Raw genomic sequence first — 14,706 nt, forward strand, 5'->3', positions numbered from 1 at the left:
AAATAGTCATGTCCAGGCTCCACCTTGGACCAACTGAATTAGAATTTCTGAGGGTAAGGTCTGGCATTGTTTTTGTTTTTTTTTTTAATGTTTTCCAGGCGAATCTAAGGCAGTGAAGGATGAGAACCCTGAGATAGAGGATTTCTCCGCTGCACACGCCAGTGTTTGCCTTCAGCTCTGACTCTGGTTCCTGCTTAGAACGAGGACAGAGCCATTAACTGACTACACAGAGAGGGCAGCTTCCATACACAAAACATCTTGGTTTATTTCTAGAACAACCTACCCCAGCAGGGACCATCCCTCTCATTTTACCAGGATTTGCCTCAGGTCACACAGTGAGTGGCAGGCCCATGATTGTAACTGAGGATTCTGAATCCATGGCATATTCTCCTCCTACCCAACACTGCACTCCCTCTCCAAAAAAACAGGCCTGAAGAAAAGGGGCTTTATTTGAGCCTTATGGCCTAGAGAAAAGGGGCTGGAACCAGATAAGCAAACATAACTGAGGCACTTCCCCAGCCTGTCTAAAGCTAGTGGTTATCTGGCCAAATCTGCCCCAATAGGATTAGTTTTGGCTCTCTCTGGTGGTTTTTAAATTTTTTAATCTCTTGAGGTCAGGAATTCAAGACCAGCCTGAGCAACATAGCAAAACCCCCATATCTAAAATCTTTACAAATTAGCTAGGTATGGTGGCATGCACCTATTGTCCCAGGTGCTTGGGAGGCTGAGGTGGGAGGATCACTTGAGCCCAGAAATTCAGGGCAGTGAAATATGATTGTGCCACTGCACTCCAGCTTGGGTGACAGAGAAAAACTACACCTCTTAAAAAAAATTTCTTAGTCTGTTGCCAATGCTTAAAAGGAAGAGATTTCACCTAAAATCTGGATTTCTAGCTCTTGTTGAGAAATTGGAAGATATGGTAACACTGACATTATATCCACAGGGCAACAGCTGGGATGTGCTCTAGTTAGTTCACCTCTTTGTCATCAGGCTGTCCCCACTGATCTCTGGGTGACTTAGCCACCTGATTTGTATCTTCTACCTCCATGGTGGAATTGACCCACTCCAGTTCAGGAGAGATGACTGTGCCCATCCCTTGGTAGTTTGAAATGGAATACTATGGGACAGAAATTGGCAAATGCTAACCATCAAGGCTTTCTTTCTTTCTTTTTTTTTTCTTTCCTTTTTTTCTTTCAGAGGGCCAGTCTGCCAGCACACCATTGCCCCTACTCCACTCTAGGCACTGTCTTGCATTCTGAGAGGGAGATTTGTTCTGAACAGAAAGTAAAGGAAACAGAAGCACTGGAGAAACTTTACCTCGACTCTGCTTAGCAACTGATTATACATTATCTAATCTTGTTTTTAAAGTGTTTCAATTTAACACAATGGAGCAAATAACCAGAACAAACTTCTCAATGAAAACTAAAGCTGGATAAGATTTTTAAAAAATAATTTTTTAATGGATTTTATTGAACTGGCAAAAAAGCAAGAAACTCACAGAGACCGAAAACAAAAGTAAGATGGGAAGTGGGCACACTCCTAGAAAATCTGACAAACAACATTTGAGCTTCTACTTTGACAGGTGTGCAGGATCTGGGACACAGAAGATAAATCCTCAGGCTTGTCCAAGATCAGGAGAATAAGAAGACTCTCCCCCAGAAAACCGGGAGTCCAAAGGGCCAAAGTAAAGGTGAATGTGAGATTAACCTGCTTTGCAGAAGAGGAGCCCAGGAAAAATCGTCTGTCTTGATCAAAGTCCTGAATAAAGCAGAATAAATCTTCCTTGAGAATTCATGTGTCCATCTCACATATGGTGTGGTCCATATGTTGTATTATGACCCAAATTCATGATACCATGGAATTATTTTAAAAACTTAATGAGCCCCAGTTTGTGGTGCTTTTAACAACTGGCAGAAGGAAAGACACATCCTCTTGGAGGACCATCTTGAACCTAGGCCCCAAAGAATTTCCATAATCATAATCAGAAAACACAAACATATAATAAGCAAGGTTCCATGTAAGAGCAGACAGAAAAACTGTAAGGTCAGATACACAAAGGCTTGGGTATGAGAATAAGCTGACACAGAAAATAAGTGTGCTTAATAGGTTTAAACAAATAAAAAGGAAGTTTGAAAACAGAAGAAACGAACAAGAGTCTATATAAAACAACTGAGTAGATTTGAAATCAAAATACTTCTTTGTTTTTCTTCCCAATTAGATTTTACATCCGTGAAGACACAGGGACCAGGCTAAACACTTTATATGTTATCGTTTGTCAGTTGAAGAAAGTTAGTTGGAAACAAAGTACTCAATTTTTTTTGAAACCCAGCAGTAAGAATGACAGTTGTGATTACATTTTTAATGTTAAATGTAAAAACCCCTATTGTAAATTCCAACCAATCTCTCTAGAGGAAAGGAAGACAAAATCAGAATTAACACAATGCTTCTGGCTGACTGGCCTCCAGCAAATGGCACTAAGCTTTGTAAGTGGTCCATCTACTCCATTTTTCATCTTGCAAAAACTTGTGAAGTGAGCATGTATCTATGTCCACTTGTTAGAAAATCTATTTAAAATGAGAGCTGGGCATGGTGACTCATACCTGTAATCCCAGCACTTTGGGAGGCTGAGGCGGGTAGATCACGAGATCAGGAGTTTGAGACCAGCCTGGCCAATATAGTGAAACCCAGTCTCTACTAAAAATGCAAAAATTAGCTGGGTGTGGTGGCGGGCTCCTGTAGTCCCAGCTACTTGGGAGGCTGAGGCCGGAGAATCGCTTCAACCCAGGAGGCAGATGTTGCAGTGAGCCAAGATTGTGCCACTGCACTCTAGCCTGGGCAACAAAGCAGGACTCTCAAAAATAAATACATAAATAAAATGCCTAGTAATTGGAACTTTAAATACAAATTACTTTAAAACATTGATGTGGGCTGAGCACTGTGCCTCACGCCTATAATCCTAGCACTTTGGAAGGCTGGGGCAGGCAGATCATGAGATCAGGAGTTTGAAACCAGCCTGGCCAATATAGTGAAACACCGTCTCTACTAAAAGTACAAAAATTAGCTGGGCATGGTGGCAGGCTCCCATAGTCCCAGCTACTCAGGAGGCTGAGGCAGGAGAACCACTTGAACCCAAGAGGCGGAGGTTGCAGTGAGCTGAGATTGCACCACTGCACTCCAGCCTAGGCGACATAGCAAGACTCCACCTCAAAAAAAAAAAATTGATATGGTACTTCAAAGAAGTCAAGGCCATGTGGAACCATTCATTACTCTACAGAATATGCTGCATCTCCCTGGTTTGGTTTCACATGTCCACTAATGTGTAAAGTTTTCTGGAATAGCCTGGTACTAAAGCCCCCCACAAAGGATGTGATTTAGGGCTCCAGGGACATTAAATCTGATTATCGCTCCTCCCACAGCCATGTCTAGAAATGGAGTAAACTTGTGAAACCTGAAGACAGCAGAGGAAAAATTAAAAGTATGGCAAATTTACCAAGTCTGATGTAAACATCAGTCTAAAATTTTCAAGCTAGCAAGGTATGAGACCTGCGCACATGTGTCAGCAAATGTTGCCATAGAAAACTGTCAAGTATAGGAAATACCAGATAGCTGACCAGAAGGAGGTTCCTTCAGGGTGGCATACCCAGGAGGGCACAGAACCTCCAGGCCCTCTTCCCCTATACCTTGCCCTCCATACCCTCTTCTTCTGTATCCTTTGTAATATCCTTTATATAAACCTATAAACCTCTAGGTGAGGACACACGTCAAGTGCCCGGGGAAGGCAAAGTTTCCAGTGACATAGAAAATACTGTAGATCCTGATATTAGGACAGTGTAAATGACCCTGGTTGACAGTGTAAATAACCCAACAGAAAGTCAACTAAAAGATCAGCTAGTAGCAGGGACACAGGATGAAGCAAAGAAACAAAGAAATGGAGCTAAGTGACAGTCCCCAGCATTGCAAAGCTTCTCCTGCCCTGTCAGAAGACAGAGGAACTCATTGTGGAAGAGCGTGAGTGTGGGGAAAGGCAAGTCCCACGGAAAGATGGGGAACCCTTTGCTCTAATTTCTCCAGCTGTATTGTGTTCTGTTACCTGTAGACAAAGAAAGAAAAAGTGAAAGAAAAGTACCAAATCAAGCTACCACAGCCGCTATAAAGATAGGGTATCTGAGTCTGAATGCTATACCCATTAGCCATGGTTCAATCGTCTCTGAAGAAAGTTTTTCCTTTGTTGGAGGAACTTTTCTCTCAGTTCAGGTCCTGGCTGAGCCCTACTCGGTGGTCTTTCAGAGTAGAGGTCCTAATGGTGTTACTGGGACAAGTTTGTGAGGCTTGTCTGCTCACTCCAAGAGATGATGTCCAAGCCATCTGTCCTGAGACCATCAGAGTTTTCATCAGAGAATTGGTTTTGGCTGGGGGTCAGATTCCCTCTCCTCAGAAAGCAGCTCTGCTCCATGCAACGGAAAGGCTTACCTCCACTCCTGTAACTCCCTGGCATAGTTCATGTTCCTTTAATATCCCATATCTGTGTCTCCTTAGGGGCTCCTTGTGCTCATTTCTGGAGAGACAGCTGAAGCCACCAAAATAGGTAACAAAATTACTAAGTGAGACATCTGTGAGGAGGAAGTGTCCAGGCCTTCAAACACAAGTTATTTTATGAAAGCATAACATCTGAACCTCACACATTCACACAGCATCGAGAGTCCTTTTCCAACTTCACTTCTCAAATGTATAATCTGAAGGGGTTTTTTTTACACTTAAAATGACTTTTATAAAATCTGTATTTTGGAAACAAATAATGAAGCCAAGTGCGTAATTCCATCAACAAACACAATCCCTGTGGTCCTCATCCTGTTTTGGGAACTGACCGAATCCAGTCACTTTCGGTCAGGGCTTCCTATTCTCTATGGAAAGTGAAATCCCTCTTGGAGTTTCTGGGGTTATTGCCATCCGGGAAAATGGTGAGGTTTGAGCTGGGCCCTCTCTTTTCACTTGTGCCATGAAAATATGAATATGTTGTTGGAGTAGGCTGTCATGACAACCATGAGCAGTAGGGTCCACGTGACCTACATGGAGCCTGGGAACCAGAGAGGCTGTGGCTGGCACAGGCTGCCTTTCTCCATGGGCAGCAGAGTAGGGGCTACAGGAAATGTCAGTAGCCTCAGAAACCACTGCCAGCAGTCCCCCAGATCTGATAACTTGGTTTCTTTACCTGCCAAATAATCAGATCTGAAGAAAACTACTGGCAGAAGAATTCCATGAGGCCCAGTCCAATAGAGGCAGCCATCTTGATCCATTTCCCTCTTATAAACTCAATATTATAAAAAAAAATTCTTGTCAAACTAATTGATCCCCAAGAGAACAATGAGAATAGCATTCCTTTCACAAAAGTATGAACACTAATTTGTCTATATATGTTTTAAGTTAGTCCCTCTCCATTTTCTCACAATTGTTGTGCATTAATATTGGAATTACACCAGGTCAAAATTCATATGTCACGATGCTTAATTTCTGCATTCAAGAAATACTTAGGGGCCGGGCGCGGTGGCTCACGCCTGTAATCCCAGCACTTTGGGAGGCCGAGGCGGGTGGATCACGAGGTCAAGAGATCAAGACCATCCTGGTCAACATGGTGAAACCTCGTCTCTACTGAAAATACAAAAAATTAGCTGGGCATGGTGGCGCGTGCCTGTAATCCCAGCTACTCAGGAGGCTGAGGCAGGAGAATTGCCTGAACCCAGGAGGCGGAGGTTGCAGTGAGCCGAGATCGCGCCATTGCACTCCAGCCTGGGTAACAAGAGCGAAACTCCGTCTCAAAAGAAAAAAAAAAGAAATACTCAGAAGATGATAATGTTAGATGGCCTGGAAAATTCTGTCTAGAAGTCTTTAATAGTATCCTACCTAGTGCTACTTCATTCTCTCATAAAAAAATGGTTACTAACCTTGCATCTTTCAACTTATCCAAAATGAAACAAAGACAGAAATATTTTATAAGATACCTGTATTTTTTCTTGTCCCTCATCTATGAGGATGATACTTCTGTCTCCTTCTTCAGCATGTACATTTATTTCACTTTTTATCAAGAAATACACATATAGACCAGGGACGGTGACTCACATCTATAATCCAAGCACTTTGGGAGGTTGAGGTAAGTAGATCACTTGAGGCCAGCAGTTCCAGACCAACCTGGCCAACATGGTGAAACCCCTGTCTCTACTACAAATACAAAAATTAGCCGGGCATGGTGATGGGCACCTGTAATCCCAGCTACTCAGGAGGCTGAGGCAGGAGAATTGCTTGAACCAGGGAGGCAGAGGTTGCAGTGAGCTGAGATTGGGCCCCTGCACTCCGGCCTGGGTGACAGAGCAAGACTCTGTCTCAGAAAAAAAAAAAAAAAAAAACTATAACATACATATAGAAAACTGAAAACCATTTAAGTTAACAGTACAGTTTAATGAATTATTATAAAGAGAACAACCAAGTGTAACTATCACCCAGATCAGGGAACAGAACATTACTAGTGCCCTATAAATCCCTGGAATGCCCTTCCCCATCAAAACCCTCCTCTCGACTTGGTGCAGTGGCTCATACCTATAATCCCAGCACTTTGAGAGGCCAAGTTGGGAGGATCGCTTGAGCCCAGGATTTCAGTGTTGCAGTGAGTCATGCTGGTGCCACTGCACTCCAGCCTGGGCAACCGAGTGAGACCCTGTTTCTAATTAAACAAACAAACAAATCCCTCTTCTCTCTCCCTAAAAGTAATCATTTTCCTAACTTTTATGGTAATAATTTCTTTGCTTTTCTTTATAGCTTTCTGTGTTTGCTGTATTTAGGGATATAGTATTTAGTATCCCTAAATACTGTTATCTCATTTTTTTCCTGTTTTTGATCTTCATATGAATGGGATCACACTGCATATGTTCTTTTGTGTCTTGCTGCTGCTTCTCCATATTGTGTTCGTGAGATTCATCCGTGTTGCTGTGTGTTGCTGTAGTTCATTCATTTTCATGGCTATATGATATTTCATTATATGAATAGTTATCTGTCTCTTATCTGTAATAGTTACTTGTTGATCTATTCTAATGTTGATGGCTAATTGGGTTGTTACCAGTTTAGGGCAATTGCAAACATTGTTATTATAAACATTCCTGGTCACATGTGCATGAGTTTAATATGTACTTTTATTTATTTATTTATTTATCATTTTGTAGAGATGGAGTCTCGATATGTTGCCCAGGCTGGTCTCAAACTCCTGGCTCCAAGTGATCCTCCTGCCTCTGCCTCTCAAAGTACTGAGATTACAAGTGTGAGCCAACAATGCTTGGCCTGAGTTTAGTATATACCTAATAGAAGAATTGCTGGGTAATAGCCCTATGCATCTTCCACATCACTCAATGCCAGACTCTTCTCCAAAGTGGCTATACAGTTTCTACTCTCCACAGCACTGTGTGAGTATCTACTGTCCACATTCTCAGTAGCACTTGGAATTGTTGAACTATTTAGTTTTTGTGTTTTCTTCTTTTAGTGATGATGGATTTAAACAATTTAGATTTAACTAAGATTTATTACATACCTACTAAGACGTAGTGCCTACACTAGAAGCTTCTAAATATATATATTTAATCATCATAAAAATCACAATATAAAGGATTATAAAATCAGCCCTATAAAAGAGATAATGTTCTCCCCATTTCATAAATAAGGAGGTTGAAGCTTGGCCACAGGCCTGAGATTTCCCAGCTGAGGCCCTGGCAGAGCTGAGACCTGAACCCAGGCCTGGCTGATTGTAAAGACCACACTCTCCCCACACTGCTACAGTGTCCATCCCTATGCTCTGCTTCCCCTTACCCTCACCTGGAAGACAGCTGGCTGGATTGGAAGCATGCTGCCTCTGGCCCACATGAGCCCTTCACTGGGGACCAGGCCCTGGATCTGGCCTCACAGATGCTCTGCTTTAGTTTACCACCCAAGGAAACATTACAGGGGGGTCATGCTGCACTAGCCCAGTAGAAACACATTTCTCTTGTTAGAAATTATTTCTCTTAAATTAAGACTCCTTTAACTATTGTTTTTTGGTTTTTGTTGTTGTTGCTGTTGTTTTTTGAGACAGAATCTTGCTCTGTCATCCAAGCTGGAGTTCAGTGGCACAATCTTGGCTCACTGAAAACTCTGCCTCCTGGATTCAAGTGATTCTCCTGCTGCAGACTCCTGAGTAGCTAGATTGCAGGAATGTGCCACCGTGCTGGCTAATTTTTTGCATTTTCAGTAGAGACGAGGTTTCACCATGCTGGCCAGGCTGGTCTCGAACCCCTGACCTCAGATGATCTGCTTGCCTCAGCCTCCCAAAGTGCTGGGATTACAGGCATGAGCCACCACACCCAGCCTTCTTTAACTGTTTATTCTGTTTTGTTGAATGCTGAGCAACCCACTTCCTTCTCTTACAGCTTCAGCCTCACTTACTTTTCTAAGTCCTTTTGCAGTGGGATCTTTCTTCTCTTACTCTGAGCTACTAGAGGGTAAAGTCTGTCTCCTAATTCCTTTTCAGAAAAGCGCATGTTGAAAGCCCAGGTTTTCCAGGTCAGGATTCAATGTGGGAGAAAGGGCACAGGAACCAGGAGACGTGGCTGCTGTACCCTGCTCCATCCTTGGCTCACCCAATACATTTGACCTTCCCGAGTCTCAATTTCCTCTTTTATAAAATGAAAGTGCTGAAGTAGAGAATCTCAGATGCACTCTCTAGTGCTAGCTTTTGTGATTATGTTAATGAATTTCTTCGACAAGGATTTACCCAGCATCTTCTGTGTGCACTGATTTACAAGCAAAACTTCTGGCCCATATCTCTGACAGTTAAAATGCCTCAAGGCTGCTGTGTTTTCCCTTGTTCACATGTTTGTGGATGTTCATTATTTCTTCATGGTTTAGCTATTTCTAACCATTGGATTTAGCTGGTTTTTTAACAAGGGCTGTTTCCTCACTAGACTGGAAGCTTATTGAGGCCAGGCATTGTATCTAACTGGTCTTCATATATTCTGCACATAGCAGGCACTCAATAAATGTAGAAGAAAGGAAGGGAGAAAGGGAGGGAAGGAGGGAGGTTTAATCATCGGAATCTTCCCGTATCTATGATACCATTGGGCACAAGAAACAGTTGATAGTTAAGCAGTCTCTGACCACAGAGGGTGCCATTGGTAGCAGGCTCTGATCTTTTACCAAATCAGTAAATTGTCAGAGCTATAGAAAATCAGATTATTTTTATTGAAGCCTTTTGCAGGTACCTGAGGTAGTCGTGGCCCTGATAAAAGATGCCAAATGCTCCTGAGTGCAGACGAGGAGAGAAAAATATTATAATTAAGTTACTAGACTCATTTGACTTTTAATCATAGAAAATCTACTGCTCTGGGAGATCCTCATTTCTGCTGAATTGGCATTGCCCTAAGGCAACAGCTCCTGTTAGTTTTTGTTAGAGTGTTTCAGAGATGCTCTTTAGGAAGATGTCATTTTCTGTATCTGCATCCAGCTGTGGGTTCAAACTGCTTAGTGACCTGTGATTTATTATAATCTGCCCCAGTTAGCTTTCCTTCCCATAGTTACCACTTTACCCCTCACTTGAGCATAAAATATAAAATTTGCCTTGTGTTCTTCTGTGCATAGCCAGGGTGCCTTCTTGCACTCATGGCAACCCCTTGCCTTCCCAAAAAGAAGGCTTGGACTTCTAGAGCAACTCCTGGATGGCAGGGGGTGGGAAATAGACTACTCCACCCCCAACCAAAATCTGATCACCGGCTGGGCTTGGAGGATCAGGTCACTGGTTAACTTTTTTTGTTACCATTTCCCTTTAAGGTATCCAAGGAAAGAGGACTAATTTCTAGGTAGAGAAGTGAAATCTGTTTTTCAAAGCACTGGTATGACCCTGTAATAGAGCCCCTTCGATGGCTTCAGGCTAAATTCCTATCTCCAAGGCTTGCATTTCTCCAGCCGGCTGGGTCAAGGAGAGGTTCTGAAGGAAGATCTCAGCCAGGGAACCACCCACAGCCACCTGCTCCTCTCCTGTTTGAGGTTCTGGGGTCCTGGGACAGCATCTGACCACAGGTGGTCTGGCCTTTACCCTGATGTGACGTAGGAGAGCAGATGGGAGAACTGTCCTCAGCTCTATACCAGGCTATGCTAATGTCAGAGGAGTTGAGATCCTAAAGTAAGAGAATGTGTCCATCACCTTGCTTTTTCGGGTCTGGCTCCCCTAGGGTAGGGGGTGGGGGGCTCATTGCAGCAGCTTCTGGCCTATCAGACTGCAGTTTTATTATCGCAAACCCCTCCCCTTTCTTCCCCTCCCCTCAGTAGTCCTCAGTTATTTAGCAGTGAATGCTTCCAGAGGGACCCTGCGGGGAAGGTCCTTGTCTGCCTCGTGCTGTGCTAATGTCAACGCTGTGAAGCGAAGCCCTGTGTAGGCCCATTCTTTAAAAACTAGATGGTGGACCTCTTCAGGGAAGGATGTGTCTTAGCCTTTTTCCCTTCTGGGTTTCCTGGAGCTGTTACAGCAGCTCTGCCAGTGGCCTCCAAACATTGCCTGAGATTGAGAAACCATACCTCACATAACCATGTGCTACTATTTTTGAGCGGTTTTTATATGCCTTATAAATATTTATCATTATGAATTTTTCTCAATCAATGGGTAATAGAGCAGAACTACAATCATGGGAGAGGCCTTGGCACCATCTGACATTAAAAAGGGCTCTTTTATGCAGGAAAGTTGGGCAAAACTATCAATGGCTCTTTTTTTCCTTACTGCTGATTATCCCCATGCCTATGTCCCTGGCTTCCTTTTCTTTGGGGATGAAGCTAAGGAAAAAATGCCAGCACTTTTGCATCAGCAAGGAAATTCTGCCCTAATAGAAAATGGGTGTAATGTCTTTGTGGTTCTGCCTTGTTTGACCTATAACTGTTGTCACAGGAAAGATTCATATTGGGGAAAATATCCCTTTTAAAAAAGAGATGAGCTATATAATAAAACTAACATTTATTCTGAGTTTTATAACCACCACCATCACCCTATTCTAATCTTGCATAGTTTAAACAAATTAAATAGTTGCTGAAAAGGGATTCACCTCAGGGATGAGACCCAAGGTTGGAGCATCTTTCTCCTGAAGGGATGATGTTTCAGAGCAATCTTGGGAGTGAAACTAGGTCTTGTCCATGGAGGCCTCAGTGGTATTTGCACCATTGTTTTGCCTGAGTGAAACCTGCAATTAACTAGGGTGGGATTGCTCCACTTTGCAACCTGTGCCAAATGTTATTCTAATACTCCTAATACCCCTGGCTACTGCCGCACTTGCTAGAATCATCTGCAGACACTGTTTGACATCTCTCCACAGGGGTCCTTGTGGATCATCATTAATCCCTTTGCTGTGGGCTCCGCACTCTTGCGGCCATCAGCTGCTATTGTCCCCTAGTTCCTTGCAAAATGGCCAGTGTCAGGGCACCCCGTGTGCATTCAGCCACACAGCAGAGGCCAGCAAGTTGTGCTGGGCATTGGACTGCAGCCTTCTTCAGGCTTCCAGTGGACTTCCAGAAGGTGCCTCCACCAGTGCCTCCCTTGTTGCAAAGTTGTTTTGTACCAATGACCTGCCTTTACTTTCATTCTGTTCCTTAGATTCCTTTCCTTTGAACCACCAAACTGTCTCCAAGTGCCCATTCCAGAATACATTGCCACTGAAAAAGGGTGTGTTTTCAAGTCAGGTTTTCTGGTTTTCCCAAGAGCCAGTCTGAGGCTATCCCTGGAGAACCAGATCCCTTGACTCCCACTGGAGGCCTGAGCACTCTGCCGCCTGCTCCTAGGGCTTTCATCAGAGTAACTGTAGCATCTCCTACCGTTTGTTTTTACTTTTACCTCCTATCTGCCCTGCGTAAGACATTTGGAAGGAAAATATGGGAACAGAAGGACTTTTGGTGAAGTCTCAAGAATTTCCTGATTAAAATGAAAACATACGTTGGCCCCAGTTACATTGCTCATCTCACAGCTTAATATGCCAAGAAATAACCATGATATTTGTGAAACAGGATGAAGTTACCCAAAACTGGAGAAAGAAGCCAAAACTGGTCAACCAGCTGGCCTGAGACAGTGCCCACTAGGCATGCTTCTAGTATGGTGGGGCACCTGTCAGCCTGTGGACTCCACCTCTCCTTGGTGGAGACACTCAGATATCTTCAGAAGAGGGTGAAATTCAGCATGAAGGATGAGGAGGAGACATCTCTAACTTCCACACATGATTATATACCAAGTCTACTCGGGGCAGAATGAATGTTTCCACATCATCTCTGCTGAGGGACAGGCATCACTCTCATTTGCAGGTGGGAGAGTGAGGCTGGAGGGTCAAGCTTAGAGCAAGGCTGAGATCTCACCTACAGTTCCTGGCTCTAAATGCACCCCTCCCAGAACCATTCTTACCAAGAAAATCTCTTTCTCTACTGCCTCTGGTACCTGTCATGGGCAACTTTTTCTAGTGAGTGTAACTCTGTTGGTGTCATTGTCTTACTTCGCTAGGGAATGACATCAGGACTGGAAGCATGTTTAGAGATCACTCCAAGGTTCACAGCCACCACAGTACTGGGGCACTTCATGTGTTCCTTGTAGGGGGCGGTGGTCATTCTTCCTAGAGAAACATCTCTCATCTGTGGCAGGCAGGGCACTTGACTCATTTCATCTCTCAGCTGCCTTATCACAGTGAGGCAGCTCACAACCAGAACCCCAATTCTGCAGATGCAGAAAGAAAAAGCAGAGGGAAGCAGAAGCAGCAGCACAGTGTCCCTTCCTCAGGTACCTTCACTACCAAACTACACAGCATCTACTTGCTTTGGCCAGCACCGGGTATTGTTTTACAGGCAGTTCTGGAAAACAAAAAATATTTCTCCACATAATCACTTACCCAGAAAAGCAAGCTGGCCAGGTGCTGGCAGGTTGTGGTTTCTTTAAGGTGAAGCAAGTAGGGCTCAGAAGGGCTTTGCCTGAATTTCTTGATCTCCTCCTGCCATCTGGTGGCTGTGAGCTGAGCATACATGCAAATTTCAATCTTCATTTCCTTCAAACTCCCACACTCTGTGATTTTCTGAGGTTTGAGGAGGGAGGGAGGAAAGGGAGAAAGATGAAGAGAAAGGGAGAGGAGAGAGAGGAAAGGGAAAAGGGAGAGAAGAAGGGAGAGGAAGAAGAGAGAGGAGGAAAAGGAGAGAAAATGGAGAAGCCATGTACCTGCGGCTTTCATTGTATGTTCTTCCTTAGGTCCCCTCGCCCTCTGTTCAACTACAGAGAATCGTCAGTGTATAGCGGAGACAAGTCATCAGTTCCACTGACATTTTGTGGAGTGCCTACTGGGTGTTGGACATGACGCTAAGGGTTGGTCTGCAAAATGGGCACTTAAAAGATCCACTGCTCTAGAGTAGTTTATCAACATTCATTTTAGAAGGCATTTTATTATCCTGTAAAGCAAGGTACAGTTTCAACACACATCCCTTCCCTTCTCTAGCTATAGCTGGGTTTCCTGATTTGTTCAGCTTTATTTCTGCCCATGATGAAGCCACCTACAAAAGATTCTTGGATCAAATATCATCTCGATTTCAAATATCATTTTTTTAATTAAAATTTTGTTTTGAGGTAAGTATAAATTCACATATGGTTGTAAGAAATAGTACAGAGCGATGCCACAGAAGATTGACCCATTGTCCCCCAATGGTAAAATCTTGCAAAACTATGGTACAATACACAACAAGGATATTGACATCCAAAACATTTCTATCACCAAAGGATCCCTCCTATTGCTCTTTATAACTGTATGTTTCGTTTTAATTTTTATTTTATGTATTTATTAATTTAATGTTGCCCAGGGTGATCACAAACTCCTGGGTTCCAGTGGTCCTCCTGCCTCAGCCTCCCAAAGTGCTGGGACTACAGCTTCCCTCCTGCTGCATATCCCTAACCCTTGGCAGCCACTAATCAGCTCTCCATTTTTATACTTCTGTCATTTCAAAAATGTTACATAAATGGAATCATACTATCTATAATTTGGAGTGAGTGGCTTTATTCACTAAGCATAATTCTCTGGAGATTCAGCCAAGTTGTTGTGTGAATCAATAGTTTGTCCTTTTTATTGCTGAATAATATTCCATGGTATAGATGTACCACAATTTGTTTAACCATTCACCCATTGAAGGACACTTTGGTTGTTGGCATGTTTTAGTTACTACATACAAAGTATCTGTGAAAATTGGTGTACAGGTTTTTATATGAAAATAAGTTACTTTGCTGATATAAAGGTGCAGGGATACAATTGCTTTGTTGTATGGAAGTTGCATGTTTCATTTTCATTTTTATTTTAATTAATTAATTAATTTTGCCCAGGCTGATCACAAACTCCTGGGTTCCAGTGATCCTCCCACCTCAGCCTCCCAAAGTGCTGGGACTACAGGCGTGAGCCTTCACACCCAGCCACATGTTTTGTCTTTTTTTTTTTTTTTTTTTTTTTTGAGACGGCGTTTCGCTCTTGTTACCCAGACTGGAGTGCAATGGCGCGATCTCGACTCGCCACAACCTCCGCCTCTGGGTTCAGGCAATTCTCCTGCCTCAGCCTCCTGAGTAGCTGGGATTACAGGCACGTGCCACCATGCTCGGCTAATTTTTTATATGTTTAATAGAGACGGGGTTTCACCATGTTGACCAGGATG

General features: G+C 43.3%; 1 protein-coding gene across 4 annotated transcripts in view; it reads right to left on the reverse strand.

Annotated features, from left to right (window-relative positions):
- Positions 1 to 3,218: 3,218 nt before the first annotated feature.
- Positions 3,219 to 14,706, reverse strand: part of AFG1L (AFG1 like ATPase) — a 251,746-nt gene continuing 240,258 nt past the window's right edge. For 2 of the 4 annotated variants that reach the window (XR_010336654.1, XR_010336655.1), the window contains exon 16: positions 12,496 to 13,097. The gene's annotated coding sequence lies outside the window, so the exon portion shown is untranslated. Of the gene's footprint in view, positions 4,568 to 12,494; positions 13,098 to 14,706 lie in introns of those variants that run through there. The other 2 variants (XR_010336653.1, XR_002478506.2) reach the window with 2 other exon arrangements.

The sequence above is a fragment of the Aotus nancymaae genome, unplaced genomic scaffold (assembly GCF_030222135.1).
Source record: "Aotus nancymaae isolate 86718 unplaced genomic scaffold, 86718_ANA_hifiasm-v0.15.2.pri h1tg000040l, whole genome shotgun sequence".
NCBI lineage: Eukaryota > Metazoa > Chordata > Mammalia > Primates > Aotidae > Aotus > Aotus nancymaae.